At 51.3% G+C, this 22,225-nt stretch overlaps 1 protein-coding gene and 1 long non-coding RNA gene across 3 annotated transcripts in view; one reads left to right on the forward strand and one right to left on the reverse strand.

Moving 5' to 3' along the window:
- The window catches only part of JAKMIP1 (janus kinase and microtubule interacting protein 1), a 173,443-nt gene extending 154,390 nt beyond the window's left edge, over window positions 1-19,053 (reverse strand). The window contains exon 1 of one of the 2 annotated variants that reach the window (XM_032135397.2): window positions 18,750-19,053. The gene's annotated coding sequence lies outside the window, so the exon portion shown is untranslated. Of the gene's footprint in view, window positions 1-12,979; window positions 13,110-18,749 lie in introns of those variants that run through there. The other variant, XM_032135400.1, reaches the window with a different exon arrangement.
- A 175-nt stretch (window positions 19,054-19,228) lies between these two features.
- LOC131381601 (uncharacterized) overlaps window positions 19,229-22,225 on the forward strand; it is a 33,143-nt gene continuing 30,146 nt past the window's right edge. The window contains exon 1 of the long non-coding RNA XR_009210454.1: window positions 19,229-19,435. This is a non-coding gene — a long non-coding RNA (uncharacterized LOC131381601). The remainder of the gene's footprint in view (window positions 19,436-22,225) is intronic.

Raw genomic sequence — 22,225 nt, forward strand, 5'->3', positions numbered from 1 at the left:
GATGAGCTTACTGCCAGGTTACTACCAGGTCACTATCAGGTTACCACCAGCTCAGTACAGAAGGAAGTCCTTCTCAGGTGCAGACATTTGCAGAGTCCCTCAATGTCCCAGTGGCTCCCCCATCCCTTGAGGAGCTCCTAGCCAAGCAAAGGAGACACTGTAACAAGCCCAGGTGATAACTGGGAGACCAGGGCCTATGGGTGCCAGCGTGGTGAAGGAAGGGACATCCAAAGTGGGCTCTGGCAGGGGTGAAATCAAGATATGCAGATGGAGGAGCAGGGGTCAAAGAAAAGCCGATCAGCATCAGGGAGGGAGAGCAGCAGCAACGCAAGCTTCATTCATTCATTCATTCATTCATTCAACAGCGTCCTAGTGCCTGTTCCATGCCAGACCCTGTGCTGAGCCTCAGACATGAAATCTCACACAGCCCCTTCCCTCACAGAGCTCCAGCCAGCGGGGAAGAAGACTGTGAAAGGCACCAGTCACACACTATGACCATGGCTGTGACAGACAGATGTATAGGGAAGGACCCGCCCTGGCCTTGGGAGGATGGGTGATGCCCAAGGAGATGAGCCTGTGCAGACGGGAGGAGGAGGGGTCTGGGCACGTTCAGGGAAAGCAGAGCATTCCATAAGGTAAGGGGCAGTGTTATGGAGTGAATGTTTATGTCTCCCCAAATTGATACATTGAAACCCTATGGTGGGTAATTAGGTCATCAGGGTGAAGCCCTCATGATGAGATTAGTAACCTTATAAGAAGGGACAGGAGACCAGGCTCGGTGGCTCACACCTGTAATACCAGCTTTTTGGGAGGCTGGGGAAGGTGGATGGCTTGAGCTCAGTTCAAGACCAGCTTGGGCAACGTAATGAGACCTCGTCTCTACAGAAAATAAAAAAATTAGTCAGGTGTGGTAGTGCACATTTGTAGTCCCAGCTACCTGGGAGGCTGAGGTGGGAGGATCACTTGAGCCTGGGAGCTCAAGGCTGCAATGAGCAGTGATTGCACCACTGCACTCCAGCCCGGGTGACAGAGTGCGTCCCCGTCTCAGAAAAAAAAAAAGAAAGAAAGAAAGAAAAGAAAAGAAAAAAAGGAGGAAAGGAGGAGGACACAAGAGAGCTTACTTCCTTTCTCTCTCCACCATGTGAGGGCACAGTAAGAAGGCAGCCGCCTGCGAACCAGGAAGAGGGGCCTCACCATGAACCAAATTGTCTGGCACCGTGATCTCAGACTTCCAGCCTCCAGAATGGTGAGAAATAAGCCTCTGTTGTTTCAGCCCCTCTGTCTATGGTATTTCTGCTATGGCAGCCAAATGGTCTGAGACAGTAGGTAACAGCAGGAGCATCAGGAGGTAAGGCCACATGTATGACGACAAGGAGTCTGTGCTTTATCCTGGGCCATGGGGGAGCCCCTGGAGCAGTGTAGTGACAGCGCGGTGTGAGTTTCAGAAACATATCACCCTTTCTAGATACAACTGCTCCTTTTCCCAAACACTCCCTATAACTCCACAGCCACTCTGAGGAAGAAGGGAGCAGATGTGACCTGGAGATGCCTAGGAAGGCACAGGTCCCTCAAGGTCTGCTCGCAGAGACTTGGAGGTCAGGCCAGTGCCAGCTCCCATGGCAGCCCTTCCTCCCGCTCAGCTCAGCTCAGCTCAGCTCAGCCAGTGATGATCCTGGAGGCTCCAGGTTCCCAGGTCCCATCTTAGTAATACAAGGACTCTTGAAGGTTGAGACAGAACAAAGAGCTAAACGTGATACAGGCAGATAACAATACCACAGATATCTAGACACACAGACACAGGTGCCCTGTGAAGGGGTGCTGGCTGATGTCTAAACTGGTGGGCTCATACCTGTAATCCCAGCACTTTGGGAGGTCGAGGCAGGCAAATCACCTGAAGTCAGGAGTTCGAGACCAGCCTGGCCAACATGGTGAAACCCCATCTCTACTAAAAATACAAAAATTAGCTGGGCATGATGGCAGGCGCCTGTAATCCCAGCTACACGGGAGGCTGAGGCAGGAGAATCGCTTGAACCAGGGAGGTGGAGGTTGCAGTGAGCCAAGATCACGCCATTGCACTCCAGCCTGGGTGACAGAGCAAGACTCTGTCTCAATAAATCAATAAATAAATAATTTTTAAAATGAAGGTGAAATGGAACAGAAACTTCAGCACTCAGGGTGCTGGGACTTGGTTTTCAAACCACCTTCCATGGAGTCCTCGTGCTCCCTGAAGATGTTTGGGGGGGCTAGGAGTCAAAGGTCTGGAGCAACAAATGCTTGACTTCTTTTCACTAGGTGTAATAATTTTAAACTATGAAAATATCATAGCAACTCAAATGGGCTGCAAACCCAATATTAATCCTAGTAGACCCCACTGCAGGGACCTGGGCTGCCAGGTGAACACTCAGCTTTGTGCAGGGATCGGGGGACAGCCTCTCCTGTCATCTCCAGTGAAATGCACTCTGAGAATGCAAGGCAAGTCACTCCCAAAAACAGAATCACAAATGCAGTATGCAAATCGTCAGAACAGAATATTTTCACAACCACAACAAAGTCCATTAATACTCAAGATGCCACAGCTGTTCAGATTGCAACTGTCACCCTATACTTTTCGCGTTGAAAGTTGAATTCATCAGAGCAACCTCACTATCCTCATTGACTGACCTTATAACTAGTAAATGTTGTCAGTTTAAAGTCATAAGATAAATGTGAGAATAAACCATCACTTCTGTGTTTTGTATATTGGAGCAGGGTGGTTTAGCTATTTAAAAATTTTATTTTTGAAAAGACTTCATTTTGCAGATGGAAAAACAAACCCAAAGAGAGGTGAGGGTATCACACTGTCCTGTGAGTATCATCCCTTCTCAATAGGCAGAAACCAGGTGCCCAGCACATAGCAGACACTCCACAAGTGCCCTAGGGAAGGAAGGACTGCTCCCAGGCACCACAGCCAGGAAGGGGGCAGGACTTGAACACAGGCCTCCCCACTCCCAGCCCACTGCTGGTTTTCAGACTCTGCCGCCTTCCCGCCTTTCCTAGAAATGACAATACAGCCCACACTCAGCATCACAAGGAGGGAGAGGGGGCAAGGCAAGTGCAGTACAAGAGCCAGGGCACCTTCCCTCTTCCTCAAGAAAATACTAGAAGCCAAGCACACCCTTCACACTGAGCGCCAGTGTGGGATGTGTACTATATGGATGGGAAGAGCTGCCATCTGCACTCTAGGAAACAAGGGTCCCCTGCACTCACCTGCAGATTCGGCAAGAGAGAAGGGGTGATTGTGCCTATCAAAGGGAAGCAACCAATTGTCAACTATTTTCGAAACAGCCAAACAGACAGAATGCATAACTACAGGATAAGTGGAGTGATGGTTAATATTGAGTGTCAACTTGACTGGAACGAAGGATACAAAGTATCGTTCCCGAGTGTGTCTGCGAGGATCTTCCCAAAGGAGATTCACATTTGAGTCAGTGGACTGGGAGAGGCAGACCGGCTCTCAGGCCTTGGGCCACTGACTGAGGGCGGCACTGTCAACTTCCCCACTTTTGAGGTTCTGGGACTCGAACTGGCTTCCTTGCTCCTCAGCTTGCAGACGGCCTAATGTGGGGCTTCACCTTGTGATCGTGTGAGTCAATTCTCCCAATAAACTTCCTTTCATATATATACATCTATCCTATTATTTCTGTCCCTCTAGAGAACCCTGACTAATACAAGTGGGAACCAGCCCTGTCTACACTGGTTCTCAAACTGGAGAGTGTATTGGAATTGCTCTGAGGGCTTGTTAAAAGCCAGACCCCAGGGGCTGGGCACGGTGGCTCACGCCTGTAATCCCAGCACTTTGGGAGGCCGAGGCGAGCAGATCACGAGGTCAGGGGATCGAGACCATCCTGGCTAACACAGTGAAACCCCGTCTCTACTAAAAAATACAAAACATTAGCCAGGCGTGGTGGCGGGCACCTGTAGTCCCAGCTACTCAAGAGGCTGAGGCAGGAGAATGGCATGAACCCAGGAGGCAGAGCTTGCAGTGAGCCGAGATCGCACCACTGCACTCCAGCCTGGGCGACAGAGCGAGACTCCGTCTCAAAAACACAAAAGCCAGACCCCAACTGCAGAGTCCCTGATCCAGGAGATCAGGGTGGGGCCAGAGGACCTGTGGTTCTGAGCTGCTCCCAGGTGAGGCTGCTGCTGGCCCGGGACCTCATTTTGAGAACCACGTCTCAGATCTGTTCATTACAAACCCTCCTGATTAAGGCTCATTAAGGCAGGTGTTCTAGACAATACCTTTAACAGCCCACAGCCAAGTTTTCTATCTAAACTATTAAAACTACATTGAGAAAATATTTATAGACTACAATTAAATATGAGACTAGTTCAGACTGGACTTTTTTTTAATTACCTCACTGTGGAGGTCATTTCCCAATTGTGCTGGACAATAAGAGGGAGAAGAGGGGCACTCCATTCAGCAATGGAGATGAAAGTGGACACAGCCAGCCACTCAACACAGTGTCTGGTTAGGGGCCACAGGAAGGAGAATGAACAAGGTATGGTGAGAATTACACAAGTCCCAAGCAGGGAAAGCTCCCAGCTGAAGTGAGGGGAATGGAGGAACAGCAGACGAGGCTTCCCTGGAACTTGCCAGGGGCAGGTCAGGCGGATGGGCAGGATGCAGACTGAGGAGACACAGCAGGGTGGGGAAGTCTGAGGAACGGGCATTCCAGGAAAGTGGGATGGTGAGCAAAAGCATGGAAGTTGGAAAAGGAGGTGATTAGAATGAGGGAAGTAGTCAAGTAGTCAGTTTGCAAAGGGAAGTGAAGGGGCAAGCAAGAGTGATGGAGGATGAGACAGGAAGGGAAAAGTGGGGGCCTCTGGTGTCTGACTGGCAAGAACCGAATATCAGCTACAGGCCAGGCACAGCTTGATGCTACTGACTTCTAACTTCATTGCATTGTAGTCACAGAACATGCTTTGGTCTTTTGTTTGCTTGTTTTCTCTCCTTTTAATTTTATTGAGGTTGTATTAGGGCCTAGCATATGGTCTATCCTGGAAAATGATTCATGGGCACTGGAGAAGAATATTTATTCTGATGTCCTTGGTCTAGTGTTCTATAGGTTTCTGCTAGGTCTAATTGGTGTACAGTGTTGTTCAAGTTCCCTGCTTCCTTGATGATCTACTGTTGTGTTGTTGTTATTGAAAGTGGGTGTTGACATATTCAACTATTATTGTTGAATTATCTACTTATCCCTTCATTTCTGTCAGGTTTTTTGTTTGTTTGCTTATTTGTCTGAGACAGTCTCTCACTCTGTCACCCAAGCTGGAGGGTAGTGGTGCAATCACAGCTCACTGCAGCCTCAACCTCCCCAGGCTCAGGTGATCCTCTCACCTCAGCCTCCTAAGTAGCTGGGACTACAGACACACAACACCATGCCTGGCTAATTTTGTATTTTTTTGTAGAGACAGAGTTTCATCATGTTATCCAGGTTGGTCTCAAACTCCTGGGCTCAAGCAATCTGCCCACCTCAGCCTCCCAAAATGCTAGGATTTCAGGCATGAGCCACCATGCCCAGCCCACTTCTGTCAGTTTTTGCTTCATATATTTTGGTGCTCTGTTGTTAGGTGCAAATATGTTTATAATTGTTATATATTTCTGATGTATTGCACTTCCTGTCATTATAAAATGTTGCTTTTTATCTCTAATAACGTTTTTTGTTTTAAACTCATTTTGTGTAATATCAGTACAGCCCCTTAGCTTTCTTATGGTTGCTATTTGCATGATATATTTTTTCTCATCCTTTCACTTTCAATCTATTTGTATCCTTGAATCTAAAGTATGTCTCCTATAGATAGTGCTATGATCTGAATGTTTATGTACCCCAGAATTCATATGTTTCTAGTCACCAGCATGATAGCATTAGGAGGTGAGGCGTTTGGCAAGTGATTAGGTCATGAGGGCGAGCCCTCATAAATAAGATTAGTGCCCTTGTAAAAGAAACCCTAGGGAGCTAGCTCACCCCTTCCACCATGTGAAAACACAGCAAGAAGACTGCTGTCAATGGGGAGGCAGGCCCTCACCAGACACTGAATCTGCTGGTACCTTGATCTTGGACTTCCCAGCCTGTAGAACTGTGAGAAATAAATTTCTATTGTTTATAAGCTATCCAGTCTAAAGTGTTTTGTTATAGCAGCCTGAAAGGACCAAGATAGCGTATACTTGGATCATATATTTTATCCCTGACAACATCTACCTTTTGATTGGCTGATTTAACCTATTCATCTTTAATAGTATTGATATAGTTGGACTTATGTCTTCCATTTTATTTTGTTTTCAATATGCCTCACGTCATTTTTGCTCCTTTATTCTTCCATTACTGCCTTCTTTTGCACTAAATGAATCAGACACCGTGTTTGCCATGTAAGTCAGGAGCAAGGACTTCAAAGAGGTATTTCTTTTAAATTTAGAGAGCAGAATTACCTTTCTGACAATGTTAAGTTTCTTAAATCGCTAATTTTCAAATCTGTCATTTTTTTTTCTTTTTGATTCCAGTAAATGGAAGACAATCAATTATTTATCCAAGAGTCTCTGAACACCATCTACAAAAATGTCCACTACCAGCTTCCTGGGTTGGAAGATTGGAAGTCTACAGCTTGACCTTCTTACAAGGAGGCAGAATGGGGCCATTATATTTTCGAAATCCCCTTTGTGACATGTGGTGACTGGAAGTGTGGAGACAGCTCAGTGCTTCAGACTAAGGTGGTAAGGGATGGTCAGGATTCAGAACAGAGTCCACAATTATGGTGTTTTCAAATGCTGTGGCATTGTTCTCACAGACACCTGCTCAGGAGGTTCTGATAAGGAGAGGTCCTTTCTCCACTTCCAACAATAAACAGATAAGACACCACCCCAAACTGTTCAGCCCACATCCCTAGCTAAGAGTGACTTAACACACCCCAAACCTCTTTGCCACTTGACCTCTTAGCATACCCCCAAAGCCCTCTGCTCACTAACAATGATGAAGGGAAGCTACAACCCAGGAGCAAATGAATCGTGAAATCCCAAATTAACAACTTATTAATTTGGGGCACCTGAGGTTTGAAGCACCTGCATCCCTCCCCCATCTTCTGGCTAGAGCACCCCAATTTCTAATATCCTATCCAGCAATAAGACTTGTTTGTGTCTTCAGTCTGAAGTGTCTTGCGTTCGTTTTTAGCCATCCCTATAGAAAAATCCGGGGCTCTGCAATGCACAGGCTCTCACAGACTTGGTTCATCCTGGGTGCCTGTGGTACTTCCTGGAGAGATAGATCATGTCAGGAAAGCACCCATCCGCCCAGTGGTTTAAATAGATTAGGCACAATGTGGGGGCATCCAGGCCCTTTTTCAAAATAAGATATCTGGTTTGCAAAAATAACCTCATCAAGCCCTAAGCCTGGAAGGCTCCAAGACTTGCTGCAGAAATCCAATTACCGCTGGGCACAATGAGCTCACTCACCCAGCGCCCTGGCCCAACAAAGCAGTCCTGCCAACATCCAGAAAGAAGGTTTGTCTTCCAAAGTGCATTCGGAGGGTATGGCTTGGGAGAAAGAGAAAAACCAGGCTAACGGAATAAGAAATGTGGCCTTCCAGGAACACAGGAACGCGGTTTGTTTCTGAAGAACAGCATTCTAACATTTTTCTGCTCCCTTAAACTAAAAGCAGGCTGCACCGTAAGGTAGCGAAATCCCAGTCTGACGAGGGAAAGGGAAACTTTGAGTTTTACAGAACCTTCGCAAATGTCATCTCTGGACTGATACAACAATCTGGGGTATTCCCACCCCAAGCATTATAGTATCTGAGGCTCAGACAATTGACTGTCACTAGAGGTGGCTTCTGCAGAGAACAGAGTGATGTTTTTTTAAGCACAGATTGGACCTGATGCAAGCAATAGAGAGAACAAACATACTGTGCTCCTGCTAAGGTCCCTCCCAACACTGACATTATGGGAATCTGAGACTAAAAGCCAAAAATCTATTAACCACCTACTGTGCACCTTGCCCTGGCCAGGGTCTGGGAGTCCCAGTGTGAATCAGAAAGCATTCCTACCCTCATAGAGCCCTCTGTCTAGAGGAGGAGTCAGACAAGTCATTGGCAGCTGCAATACACAGTGGCCAGGGCAGACGGTGGCGTGGGGCAGTGAGGGCCCTGGGGTTATGCCTGGCCCAGCCTGGCCCAGCTGGGGGATGGAGTTTTCTGGAGGAAGGTGCATGCTGGATCTTAAGCACAAGTGGATGGGGCTAGGGGAGGTGAACAGGCAGATCCATCAAAGGGAACAGCATGTGCACAGGCCTGGCTCAGTCGAGAGCAGCCGGGGGACTGCGTAGCTAGACACAGGCTCTGCTGCAGGCATGGCAGGAGAGGGAGGCAGCGTGGGCCATGCCACACTGGCAAAATCAGAGGAGGGAAGGAAGCCCCATTAGTCCATTCCCTGCCCCTGGGCCTGTCTGAATCTAGCCCCAATGACTTCATTCACTCAATCCTCATTTGTAGAGTAAGTAAGTGGGTCTCTCTCCACTCCTGGGGCCCAAGAAGGATGGAGAAGTGGCACCCGAGGAGCAGTGCTCAGGAAAGGCTGTGGTTCATGGGGGAAATGATGGGACCTGAATTGGGAGCAGGCCATGGGGGGCTGCAATGCCAGGCTAAATTTACAACATGATGTTACAGGCTGCATATAGATCATAAGATGGTTACTATAGTGAAGCAGATTAACATATCTCTATCTAACAGTTACACATTTTTTGTTGCAAGAGCAGCTAAAATCTACTTATTCAACAAAAATCCCCAATAAATGCAACTGTATTAACAAAGTCCCCATGTTGCACTTTTCCTCTCTAGACTTGCTCATCCTCCACTCTTTCCATAAGTGAACAGCACCCTTAGGAGTAGCCAGAGCTAGGCTGAACCCGCCACTGCCATTTCCACCTGTGCAAGCTCAGATAAGTCACTTGTTCCCCAGCAATGAGGTGGTGGAGGTCCGAGGAGAGGCCTGGGGAGGAAGGTCTGCTGCCATCGTCGATAATCACCTGGGGCTCTTCCTGCTGATTTGTGAGCACACCCCGCCTCCCACCCCCAACCCCAGCAGGCGGCACAATGCCAGGCACCTGAGGGCAGGTGTGCACAAGGAAAATTAGGAAGACAGTGTTTGCTGACCCCTACAAATCTCAGGACAAAGTTGCCCCCAGGCGTCGCTCCACGTGGAACAAGCACACACACCCAGTGACAGGGATGGGGTGATACCCCAGGATGCCAGAGCTCCCAGGCTGATGTGACATGTCTCCCTCGTGGCTCCTGGCTGGGTTGGGAACTCAGCTCATAGTCCCCTCCTGGGCCTGACAGAAAGCAGTGGAGACGGGGTCCCGAGCAGAGGGGGGGCATCAAACAAGAGCACAGGCAGCCTGCACCACATCCTGAGAATCAACCGCCCTCAGCAATCAGAGCTGGTGTGGGGCAGTTCCAGGATGGGGACAAACAGCAGCTTTGCCCACACTAGGGGATGCAGGGAATGCAGAAAATGAACATGAGGCTGCAAACTCTTAAATCCTGGTGCAATGGATATTGCAAAAGGCTTACACAGGCTGGAGCCACTGAGTGGCCAAGAGGTAATAGAGTGGCCCCACACTCTTGGGCCACGACAAAGTCATGGGCTTGGCTGCCAATGAGTGAGAGCCCAGTGTGTGTCAGGCTCCAGACTCCAGACAGCTCTACCCCTGTGCTCCTCAACAGGCCTTCCCAAGGGCTCACAGCCAGGGACGCAGCTCCCACCACCAGTGTGACTGTCCCCTGCATGTCCCTCCGGAAGCCCTCAGAGAACTCATCACGGGCCTTAGAGGCTGGGTCAGCCTCTGTATTTCACCTGTGGAGGCTATGGGTCTCCCCTCCCCCAGAATGTAAGCTGCTGTGGGCAGAGACCATGCCACCCCTTGTCCTCATGGGGCCCCAGATCCTAGCAGGGCACAAGGTGGCCCTCAAAGGTGCATTGTCATTGTTTGTCATCAGGCTGAGCTTCTTGTTTACAGAGGAGGAAACTGAAGCACAAAAACCATTTCATTAACTTGCTTGAGGTCACAGACCTCATAGAAGGCAGAGCTGGAGGGTGAGCCCCATAGACCCGAGCCTGGACCCTGCCCTCTGGAGCTTACAGCTACAGCAGCAAGGCCCAGTGGAATACAACATGCATGCCATGTGTAATTTCACAGTTTCAGTAGCCACATTTTAAAAGGTAAAAAGAAGATGAAATTAACAATACATTTCATTTAGCCCCAATACACAAAATAGCATCATTTGGAAGTGAAATTCATGTGAAAGTTATTACTAAGATATTTTACATTCCATTTTTTTCATACATCTTCAAGCCCAGGAGTGCATTTTATTTATTTATTTATTTATTTATTTATTTATTTATTTATTTTGAGATGGCGTTTTGCTCATCACCCAGGCTGGAGTGCAGTGGCACAATCTTGGCTCACTACAACCTCCGCCTTCTGGGTTTGAGCTATTCTCCTGCCTCAGCCTCCCGAGTAGCTGGGATTACAGGCGTGTGCCACCATGCCCAGCTAATTTTTGTATTTTCAGTAGAGATGGGGTTTCACCATGTTGGTCAGGCTGGTCTCGAACTCCTGACCTCAGGTGATCCACCCTCCTCAGCCTCCCAAAGTGCTGGGATTACAGGCGTGAGCCACCGTGCCTGGCCAGGGTGTATTTTTCACTCACAGTCCATCTCAGTCCACAGGAGCCACACTGCAGTGCTCAATAGCCCCTACCAGTGAGTGGCTACCGGAATGGGACAGCTCAGCTCCAGGAGGTCCACTGGTGGCCTCAGGACAAGCGTATGAGTCACCTGGCATTAGGAAACTCATTCACAATCACGATGACCATCACTTCCACAAGTAACACCAGCAGCAGCGCCGGCTGACAAACACCCACTGCACGCAGACGCCACTGAGCCTGTTTTGGTTTTGGTCTACATCCAAAACCAACCCCAAGAGATAGGGACATTCTCTTTATTTCACAAAAGAAGGAAGTGAAGCTCAGAAAGATGAAGGAAGGAGCACTCGATCACAGAGCTAGCAGGGTGGAGTTCGGAAATTAAGTCAATAACAGTGATTACTTATTGCACACGTGTTCTGTGCCAATGCCCAAGGCTGACAGAGGAGGGGAAACCCCATAGGCAGGGTTCCTGCCCTCATAGTGCTTGATTCTAGCTTCTGGGGAGGGGAAATGAGAATAAAATCATTTCAGATCATGATGATTCTCAAAAGCAAACAGGGTACTGATGGGGACCGGGGCACAGCCGCTATCTGGGACAGTCAAAGACCTCCCCAAGGAGGAGAAATTTAGGTTGAGACATTGTGATGGTTAATATTGAGTGTCAACTTGATCGGTGAAGGATGCAAAGTATTGTTCCTGGGTGTGTCTGTGAGGGTGTTCCCAAAAGAGATTAACATTTGAGTCAGTGGACTGGGAGAGACAGACCCATCCTCAATCTGGGTGGGCACCATTTAATCAACCGCCAGGGTGGCTAGAATAAAGCAGGCAGGAGAAGATGGAAGAGCAGACTTGCTGAGTCTTCCAGCCCCATCTTTCTCCCATGCTGGATGCTTCCTGCCCTTGGACAACAGACTGCAAGTTCTTCAGCTTTTGGACTCTTGGACCTACACCAGTGGTTTGCCAGGGACTCTTGGGCCTTTGGCCACAGGCTGAAGGCTGTGCTGTTGGCTTCTGTACTTTTGAGGTTTTGGGATTCAGACTGATCCGCCACTGGTTTCTTTGCTCCTCAACTTGCAGACAGCCCATCATAAGACTTTACCTTGTGATTAGTGAGTCAATTCTCCTTAATAAACTCCCTTTCATATACACATATATCCAATTAGTTCTGTCTCTCTAGAGAACCCTGACTAATACAGACATGAGGGATGAAAAGAAGCCAGTCTGGGCCAGGGCAGGGATGAACATTCCAGGCAGCAAGCAGCTCACACAAGTGCTCTGAGCAGCAAGAATCCAGCATGTTTCTGCAACCGAAAGAAAGGCGGCCAGGGCTCCCTGCGCTGTGCCAGCTGCCTCTCTGGGGCACTCAGCTGGCCCCTGCATCGTCCCTCCTGCCTCGGGGCGCTCCCACGCTCTTGCTTGGAAAATAAGGAGCCAACAACCATTCTGCAGGTTTCAAGGAGAAGTCAAGGCTGGGAGCCCCCAGCACGGTGCTGATCATGAGAGGCTGAACTGATGCATTAGTGAGCAGGGGAGGAGAGGGCGGAAGAGCCTGCAGAACAGGACCTGGGCAGCCAAAGCCCTGGGAAGAAAATGTTAACACCCTGAGCACTGCTTCCAACACCAGCTACAAAGGTGAGAACAACCCCAATGTCCATCTACAAATGAATGGACCATTGTGTTATATACACACCATGGAATACTACTCAGCCATAAAGAAGAAGGAAGCACTGACACTCGCTACAACACAGGTGAACCTTGAATATATCAGGCAAAGTGAAAGAAGCCAGCCACAAAAAGCCACATACGATCCGGTTCTACGTCTATGAAATATCCAGAATAGGCAAATCCAAGGAGACAGAGGGCAGATGGATGGGTGCTGGGGCTGGGAGAGGGGAAGTGAGGAGTGACTGCCCATGGGCACAGGGTTTGCTCAGGAGTGAGGAAAATGTTTTGCAGCTAGATTGAGGTGATAGATGCACAACATTGTGAATGTAGTAAATGCCACTGAATTGTATAATTGAAAATGGTTAATTTAGAGTAAATGAATTTCACCTCAATTTTTTTTAAGAAAAAGAAGGGGAAAAAGAATTGCTTCAATGGAAGACACAGGTTATGATCTCATTCAATACAGCCCCATGTCAGAACAAGCAGAGAGGGGCGACCAGCCACCAGATGCAACAGGATAGGGTGGGAGAAGACAGGAGACAGAAGCTCCAAGGGTAAAAGATAGTGGAAAGCTACTTACCAGCTCACTCCTTGCCTCCACTGTCAACTCCTCAGAGTCCTCACGGAAGGAAACCCTGTAGTGATGTGTCCCACCCCCTCCAGCGCTGAGGAGGGACCCAGGGCCAGTCCAGGCTCCTGACTCAAAATGCAGCCAAGGGAGAAGCTCAGAGGCCAGCACACCGAGCCAGCGCCTCCCTCTGACCTAGCAGGCATAAGGGTATTTCTGCCACAATGAGCACCCGCTGGCAGTCCCTGGCTGGTGCACACAGAACCCCTTTCATTCCTTAAAGTGGCCCTTCAGCCAGTCTAAGCCACAGTGGGAGACAGGAGAGCAGGCAGCCTGTACCAGGGTCCTCCCAGGCCAGTTGGGAGTTTTAGGATGTGCAGTGGGTCCTGAGGATGCTTGCGGGCCCTGGAAAGGATAAAGGGGCCACCTCAGATCACACAGAGGGGAACGGGCTGACCTAACACAAGTGGGTGGTGGTGCCCACCAAAGGGACCCGCCAATGCAGCTGCTGTCCACGGCGTGATGCTAGACTAGGCCTTTCACCCCTGTTCTTTAATCTCATCCTCACAACCGAGGGATGTGCAGGGACCAGACTGGGGTGATCCCCATTTCCCAAATGAGGAACCTGAGTTGCAGAGGGTTCAGGGGGCTGCAGACAATAGCACAAGATTAGCTGGTAAATGGCAGAGCCAGTGCTCAAACCCAAGTCTGATGTCAAAGCCTTCTCTGCTAAATTATGATGCCATTAACATTTGTTTTATTCCACAAAACTCCCAAAAGACAGCACAGGGCATCAGTGAAGAATGTGGGCTGCAGGTGAGGATGATAGAGAGTTCTAGAGGTGGACAGTAGCACTGGTTGCTCAGCAGTGTGGATGTACTCATGCCACTGAATTGCACACTTAGAAATGGTTAATATATTAACCATGATTAAATATTTTAATATATTTAGTATATTAACCATGATGAAAAAATATTTTAAAAAATGATCAGGCGCTAGGCTATCAAGGAATTGTCAACAAATTTTTGAAAATAGATATCACAGATACCACATTCTCTGAACATGGTAAAATTAAATTAGAAGCTAATAAAAATATACATCTCCCTGCTCCTGTCCCCCTCTCCCCCCCAAAAAAAGAATATGGGCTTCTTGGCTTCAAATCTCTGCTCTGGAACATACTCACTTTATAATCCCTGGCGAGCTTCGGAGCCCCTCTGTGTGCATCTATAAAATAGAAAGGCAGGTGCGCGCCTCCCTCTGGGACTGAATGGGTTCAGTCAGACCAGGGACAGCACAGACCAGCGGGAGGCAAACTCCTCCTGGAAAAGGCCAGGGAGTAAATGTCTTTGGCTTCACAGATGTCTCCCCCAGCTGCTCAGTTCTGCCAGTCTGACACAAATGCAGCCACAGACCATACATACACAAATGGGCGTGGCTGTGTTCTAATAAAACTTTATTTACAAAAGCCCCTGGCATAGATCTTGGCACTTGCTAAGTGCCATTCACACGTTAACTGTTATAATGAAGAAAAACAGCCTTTCTGTCAATTCACCTCTACAGGCTTATGAAAGGCATAAGACTTCGGGTTTCAGTTCTGAAAACCAATACTAACATCAAAGGCAGGGGGGAGCCCCCGACCCCACTGGGGAGCTGCCCCTCCCACACTCTGAGCTGCCTCTAGGTGCTTTTACCATGAGCCCTTTCTCCTCTACTTTCCAGTATGAGGTTGGTGCAAAAGTAATGGCAAAAACCGCGATTATTTTTGCATCTAATAATGACCTCTGTGGCCACTCCCTGCAAGCGCTCCTGCTTCCCACCTCCTACGGGAGGGGTTCCTAACTCAGCCCTTCACAGCATGAGGCCCCCAGAGCTCCTTCCCTGTCCCTGCCCCTCCCTGCTGATCCATGGCCCCTGCACTGTCCACCTGGCCTCAGAAAAGAATGAGCAAAGAAAACACTTTCTGAAGGCATCCAGGGCTAGAGTCAGGATGCTGTGGTTCCACCAGTGGCCAGCCCTGGGGTCACTGTCTGAGCCTGCGCTTACAGCAACACCAGTGGTCAGTACGCACATGATGGTGACGTGCTTCCATTAAAAGCACCGAGAAGGGGCCAGGTGCGGTGGCTCATGCCTGTAATCCCAGCACTTTGGGAGGCTGAGGCAGGCAAATCACCTGAGGTGAGGTCAGGAGTTTGAGACCAGCCTGGTTAACATAGTGAAACCCCGTCTCTACTAAAAATACAAAAAAATTAGCCAGGCATGGTGGCAGGTGCCTGTAATCCCAGCTACTTGGGAGGCTGAGGCAGGAGAATCACTTGAACCCAGGAGGCGGATGTTGCAGTGAGCCGAGATTGTGCCACTACACTCCAGCCTGGGCAACAAGAAAGAAACTCTGTCAAAAAAAAAAAAAAGGCACCGAGAAGGCTTTCTGATTTATTCTCATGCCATCCCTGTTGGAAGGTCAGTTTCTATTACAAGGGTCAGTGTGCTCCGTGGGGCAACATCTGAGGCCTGGAGTCAGGGAGCCCCACTTCTGAGTCCCCCAGTGTCCTGAGACTTGCCTCCCTCTCCGGTGTTCACGTGGACCTCACCCTGTGTGCTGCCGTGCAGCAAAGATGAGATAACCCGAGGCAGAAGCGGGAGGTTAAGTGATGATATTTCCTTATGTGGCCCTCATTCCCCTTATCCAGACAAAGGAAGTGAGTACAGGGGCTAAGTGACTTGCCCAATGTCACACTGTCAGTAGGGTGGGAGCTGGTCCTCAAGACAGTTCCACTGGCCTAGCCTGGTCCCTCATACCGCTCAGCCCACCACAACGGTGGCTGCTGCTCTGATCATTAGTTTCATCGTTAGCTAAAGAAGGACCCCAAATGTGGGTGTGGGAGTTTGCTCTGTGACAAGGCTAAATGAATAAATATTCTCATAGCTTCTTCACCATCATCACCCCTGCTACCTTCGCTCAGGGACCACACCTCTGATCCCCACACCAACCTAGCCAAAGAAATACCACTGCCCCCTTTTATACAGGAAATGGAGGCTCAGAGAGGTTATTCCTCTTACCCAAGATCACACAACGATAAGGGATAAACTACAGGCGAGTCCAACTTCAGAAGCCCTGCAGGTTGATCCCATCGCCACTATGGGGGCAGGAGTGACCCAGGAGAACTGGGACACACTGTGGGCATCCTCAGACTCCCCAAGGGAAGCCCTCATTTAGTTAGAAAGCCCAGCAGGGAGGCACTTGCCCAATCACAGCTAAGTGAGGCAGGGCCTGAATGGGAACCCTGGCAGTCTGGCTCAGACCCTGAAGACAGGCAAGGTCCCACCCTCAAGGAGTTAAACAGATAGCCATAGCCTGCAGCGGCAATCGCTGCTGGCTTACGAATTAGAAATTGTTCCCTCTGCCACTTGTCCCACAGCCCAATCCACCCTTACACACCAAGAGAGTGGGGCCACGGTCCTGCCACTTCCTCGTGCAGCCTTCCTGGCTGGGCCAAGGGGGGACCTGTCCCCCTATCTCCTTGCACATGGCTGACAGCACGGGCAGTGTCTGTGTGGTCACCTCCCCAGGAAAACAGAGCCCCCACCAAAGTGGGACCATCTCTCAGGCCACCTCACTGTGTACCGTGTCCCCAGTCTCTAGTGGGCAAGATCTGCTTAAGGAAAAACTACACAAACAAATATCACACTGTATGTGTATAAAAAGTTCTGAGAACACAAATGAGAGAACCACACAATCTTTCCGGCAGAGTCTGGGAAAATCACAATGATGGAACCTAAGAGCTGGGCTTAATCATGAGTCGTTCTCCAGATACTCAAGGGAGGGGAGCATTGTTTCAGACAGGGGAAAAATAAAAAAGCAAGTGGGGGAAAAACCCAAGTGTGAAGACATGTATACACAACACAGAGGCAGCAGGCGTGGCTGAGACATCGTGGCAGGAAGAGGGGAGAGATAGGCCAGGGAAGCGAGGATGTGAGGAACTGGTGAGGTCGTGGGGGCAGTGGGAGTCATGGGTGGTTTGTGAAGGAGGAAAATGCCAGTCATCTCATGCATTGGGTCCACACTGTGATCCTTTGGGAGCTGCTTACTGCAAAAAGACTACAGGTAAGAATTACCCCAGACTCCAGGGTGGATATGTTCAGCATTACAGACCGGTACACACCTCAACAGCAACAAAAATCTTGCAACAAGCCACAAGCCTCCACTCTGCGCTACAACATCAGTCTCTGCAGAGCCGCAGGTCTCCAGGAGGGTGACAATGCCCTGCTACGAAAGGATCCTAATTCCCCCACTCCAGCCCCGAATGTGTCCCTCCTCCTTGCCCATCCCAGCCAGTGGAGCCACCACCCACCAGCCCAGGGTGCTAGAGGAAGGGCCAGCTCCTCCCATGGCCTCGCCCTCCACACCAGCAGGTTGCTCTGACTTAGGGGGATGGCCCCGCTATGCCCAACATTCACTGTGGGTGGAGCCCTGGGAGAGGGGCTGAGGCTGCCCTGCCCTCCTCCCCACCTCCTCCTCTGCTCTGGAAGGCAGAGGCCATCAGACGGTAACAGCATCCTGGGGCAGCTCCACGGTCCAGAAAAGCTCAGGAGGGGCAAGGGGATCTCCCTGACCTTAGTCTACAAGGAGCTGGCCAGCTGAAGTTAGGGCATTCCCGGAGAGAGCACAGCACTGGCAAAGGCCAAGGACAGCGTGCCTGCGAGTGTGCGCAGATGGGGCGGGCGGCGGAGGAGGGCTGGCGGTTAGATACAGTATCGCTGGAGCTCAGAGAGCCGGGCAGAGGCTGGCGGAGAGCCGAGGCTGGCCCAGCCTTCAGGAGACCGGCGAGCTGGGGTGTGTGGGAGCGAGATGCTTCTAAGGCGAAAAGAAGCGCCAGCCTCGTAAGCAGCCTCTTTCTGGGCTGCCCAGGCCGGATCCTCAGGAGCCCACAGCAGGGGGGATGGAGCGAAGGACCGAGGGGCTGGGAGGCGAGGCCGCAGCGCACTGACGCAGGCCAGCGAGGCCGCTGGCCCCGACGCAGGGCGCCCGGCAAGGTGTCTGGCACCACAGGAGTCAATCCTTGCGCGCCATCTCCGGAGGCCAGTGCGCCCAGGGCGCGCCGGCCCGGCAGGAGGGTGGGTGCCAGCCTTTCTTCCCATCTCTCCAGCCTCCTCCCCGGCGCCCACGTGGGCGGAGCAGCGCGAGGGTGTGCGTGGAAGGGGCCGCGGCGGCGTGTGCCGTGCGTGGGGTGGGGTGCGGGCTGGGCGGCCTCGCCTTCGGGCCCCCCGCCGCCGGGGCGCGGCCCCCAGCTCCATCTTCTTTGCCACCTGGGCGGGGATCTGGGGGACTGCGACCTACCCTGCGGAAGACACGGAGGGGACCGGCCGGCCACACCCCCCGCGCCACTCCGGCAGGCACCGGGTGGGTCCCCCTCCCGCTCCTTGGCTTGGGGGCGGAATCCGGAGAGGAGTGGAAATAGGGGTGGCGTGAAGGAGAGCTGGGGGCTGGGGGCGGGACCGGGAGGGGTGTTGGGGGAAGCGACGCAGCGGCTGGGAGATTTTGCAAGAGGGTCTGACGAGGAGTGGGGGATGGGTATGGAAGGGTGGGGGACCACTGAGGTGGGATGCGAGAGTGGAAGGGGGACCCAGAGGGGGCGCGGTAGCCGGAGGAGGGGGAGATGGACGATGGGGCGGGGCGGCACCGGTCGCCGCGTCCCTCGCCGCCGGGTCCGCCCCTCGGTCGCCGGGTCCACGGGTTCCCTCTGGCCAGCGCGCGCCTCCCGCCCCCCGGCGCACCTGTACCCACCTGCTCGGCGCTCAGGCCCGAGCCGGGCAGCAGCAGCGGGCGTAGCGAGCGCAGCCCCGCGCCGCATCCTCCGGCCGCCCCCTCCCCGCTGCGAGCTTACGCCGCTGTCGCCGCCGCCACCGCCTTAAAAAGGACAAAACGGAACAGAAAATGAATGCATGCACAAAAAAATCGTAAAAAGCAATTGAGGAGGACGGCAGTCGCGCCCGGGGCTCGGCGTGGCGGGAGTCGAGAGGCCGCGGCACTGGTAGCCGCGATCGGGGCAGGCGGCCGGCGCGTGCCGCACGCGGGTGGCTGCAGCTCCCTCGGCCGCCGGCGCCCGGCTCAGGGAAGGCCCCGCCCCTCCCCCCGGGCAGCTCCTCCCATTGGTCTATCTTCCTGCCAGTCAGGCAGGAGGGCGCGGCGCCCGCCCCGCCCCGCCCCCGCCCCCGCCCCGGGCAGATGCCGGGAGCGCTCCTGCCACCGCGGGAGGGGGCGCTGAGCTGCCGGAGCGTGCGCACTGGGCCGGCGGGCGGCCGGGGCAGGGCTGAGGTCCCGGCGCTGAGCGCCCCCAGCCGCGCCGGGCACCCTGGCGCCTCGCTGAGTCGGAGCAACCCCTGGGAGGAGCTTTCAGGCTCTGGTCAAGGCTCGGGGCCCGGGAAGCTATCCCTGCCCTCGGGGGCTCGAGCCTGGAGCGGGGCTTGCAGGTAAAGCGGGGCTGGGGCCGTCCTGGCCGTCAGTGGTCAGGAAGACGCAGCGACCCCGGAAATCCATGTCCCCCTCTGTACGGATGAGAGGGCTGAAGGTCAGAGGTAAAAGCGCACGCTAAAGGCGGCAGAGCCAGCAAGCGGCAGAGCTGGGCGGATGCCAGCCTAGGGAGCCTCCCCCTACCAGTCCAGACTGCCCCCAGCAAAGCCACATCACCAGGTCATAGCCAAATGAAAGATGTGCTGTCGAGCTGAGACGGGAGGGGCAGGACTCAGATGGGCAAACACTCATTCATTCAGTGTCATTAGACAAATATTTATTGAGCACCTGCTGTGTGCCAGGTAGTCACTAAGATGTGGGGACACCACAGTGAACAGCAGAGAGAAAGCGACTGCCCACCAGAGCTTACTTTCTAGCAAGGAGAAGCCAGGGAAGAGCACCCACCAAAGGGAGCAGCATGGGGGAACACCCTGACTGCGGTGAACGGGACATGTTTGAGAATCTGATGAAAGTATCTGGGCCACAGAATGGTGAGAGGGAGCATGTGGAAGATGGGGGGCGGGGGCACAAAGGGGCAGGGCTTGCAAGGTCTTGCAGGCTGGCGAGAGTTTGGAGACTGTCCCACCTGGAAGGTGGTCCCATGGACCATTGTCAGATTGATACTTTTTAAAGTGCATCAGTCAGGATAAGCTATGTTAGCCACAGTAACAACTAAACCCAAATCTCCCTGGTGTGTCTTGCCCACATCATACATCCTGCCTCGGTCAGTGGGGCTCTGTTCATCAGAGTGGTTGGGTGCCCAAGCTGCTGGGGCTGTCTCCCAGCCGAGCACCCACATGGTGCAGCAGTGTGAATGAAAGGTGACAATTATGCTGGCTTTGAAAGCTTCCGCCCGGAAGGGACTCTCATCACTTCCGCTCACGTTTCATTGGCCAGAGCAGGTCACATGGCCATGCCTAACTTCAGAAGAGGAGGAAGTGCAGACCTCTAAGGTTCAGGGGGTCAGGAGGAACTAGGATGTTTGTGAGCAAATGTGAGACAATCTTTAGCAGATACCCTGGCTGCCCTTGGGGCATGGGCTGAAGTAGTCATGAGTGCGGACAAGGAGGCAGTGTGGGGGCCTCCTCCACGCTGATACAGTGAAGTACCAGCGCATCAGAGCAATCTGGGTGCAGAATTGGCAGGACATGCTCATGGCTTGGACGTGGACAGGAGGGAGGGAGGGACAATCAGGGACAATGCCCAGGTATTATGAGATGAATTGTGTTCCCTCCACCCAAAAAAAAAAAAAAAACTCCTATGTTGAAGTGCTCACTCCCAGGACCTCAGAATATGACCTTACTTGGAAATAGGGTCGTTGTAGATGTAATTAGCTAAGATGAGGTCACAACGGAGTAGGTTGGATCCCTAATCCAATCTGCCTTCTATCCTTATAAAAGGGGGAAATTGGATACCGAGACACAAGCAAGGGGGGCATGCTGTGTGAACATGAAGGTAGAGATCAGGTCAAGGCATCAGCTAGCCAAGGAAATGCCAAAGAAGGGAGCAAACCCCCGGAAGCCATGAGAGGGGCCTGGGACAGATCCTTCCCCAGGGCTTCATAGGGAGCGTGGACCAGCTGACACCTGATCTCAGACTTCTAGCTTACAGAAGTGAGACAGTACATTTCTGTTGTTTAAAAAGCCCAGCTGGTGGTACTTTGATACATGCGTATAGGTTAAGGGTTATGTCTGGCTGTGAGTAATCGGGATCACAACTAGACAGCGGCTTAAACAGATTTTTATTCTCTCTTAACAAGAAATCCAAAGGCAAGCTGTTCCTCTCTTTATCCTCTCTCACTCCTTCACCCTCAGGATGTAATTTTCTTTTTCAAAATGTCTTCTATGTGGCAAGTTGGCTGCCTCTTCCCAGACATCTCATCACTATTCCAGTCTAGAAGGGGAAGAACAAAAGGCATACCCACACTAGGTCAGCTCCACTTCACCACTTTCCTGAAAACTCTCCCCAGAGAGCTCTGTTTTATCTCATTGGCTGAGACGGTGTCTCATGGCCAGCCCTGGCTTCAGAGGAGGCTGGAATTATTATTATTATTTTTTAAGATGGTGTCTTGCTCTGGTGCCCAGTTTGGAGTGCAATGGCGCGATCTCGGCTCATTGCAACCTCCGCCTCCCCGGTTCAAGTGATTCTCCTGCCTCAGCCTCTCAAGTAGCTGGGATTACAGGCCCACACCACCACACCCAGCTAATTTTTGTATTTTTAGTAGAGACGGAGTTTTGCCATGTTGGCCAAGCTGGTCTTGAACTCTAGACCTCAGGTGATCCACCCGCCTTGGCCTCCTAAAATGCTGGAATTACAGGCATGAGCTACCACGCCCAGCCAAGGATTTTTTTTTAATTGAAGGTGCATTGCTGCCTGAAACGAAGTCAGGGTTCCATTAGTGAGGAAAAGAAGAAGAATGACTTTAAACAGGCAACTAGTGGGTAGTAGATCCAGGTTTTGTAAAACCTGGAGCCTCTACAGTCCCCCTTAGGAAGAAGAATTTAAAAACCCCAGTACAAGACTTGGTACGAAAATGAAAACTCATTTAGAATAATAACAAATCACAACAAATTTTAAAATATTTTAAGTTGACAAATATCAAAAACATTGCAAAAACATTATAAAACTAATATAAAATTGTATTAATTGGATACCTGACATCCACCTTTATCATATCTTTTTTTTTTACATTTTTTGCTTCTTCGTCATTTTTTATTACCTCTTTGGAAGCCAATGATTTTATAATATTT

This window comes from Hylobates moloch, unplaced genomic scaffold (assembly GCF_009828535.3).
Source record: "Hylobates moloch isolate HMO894 unplaced genomic scaffold, HMol_V3 SCAFFOLD_17, whole genome shotgun sequence".
NCBI classification, from domain to species: Eukaryota; Metazoa; Chordata; class Mammalia; order Primates; family Hylobatidae; genus Hylobates; species Hylobates moloch.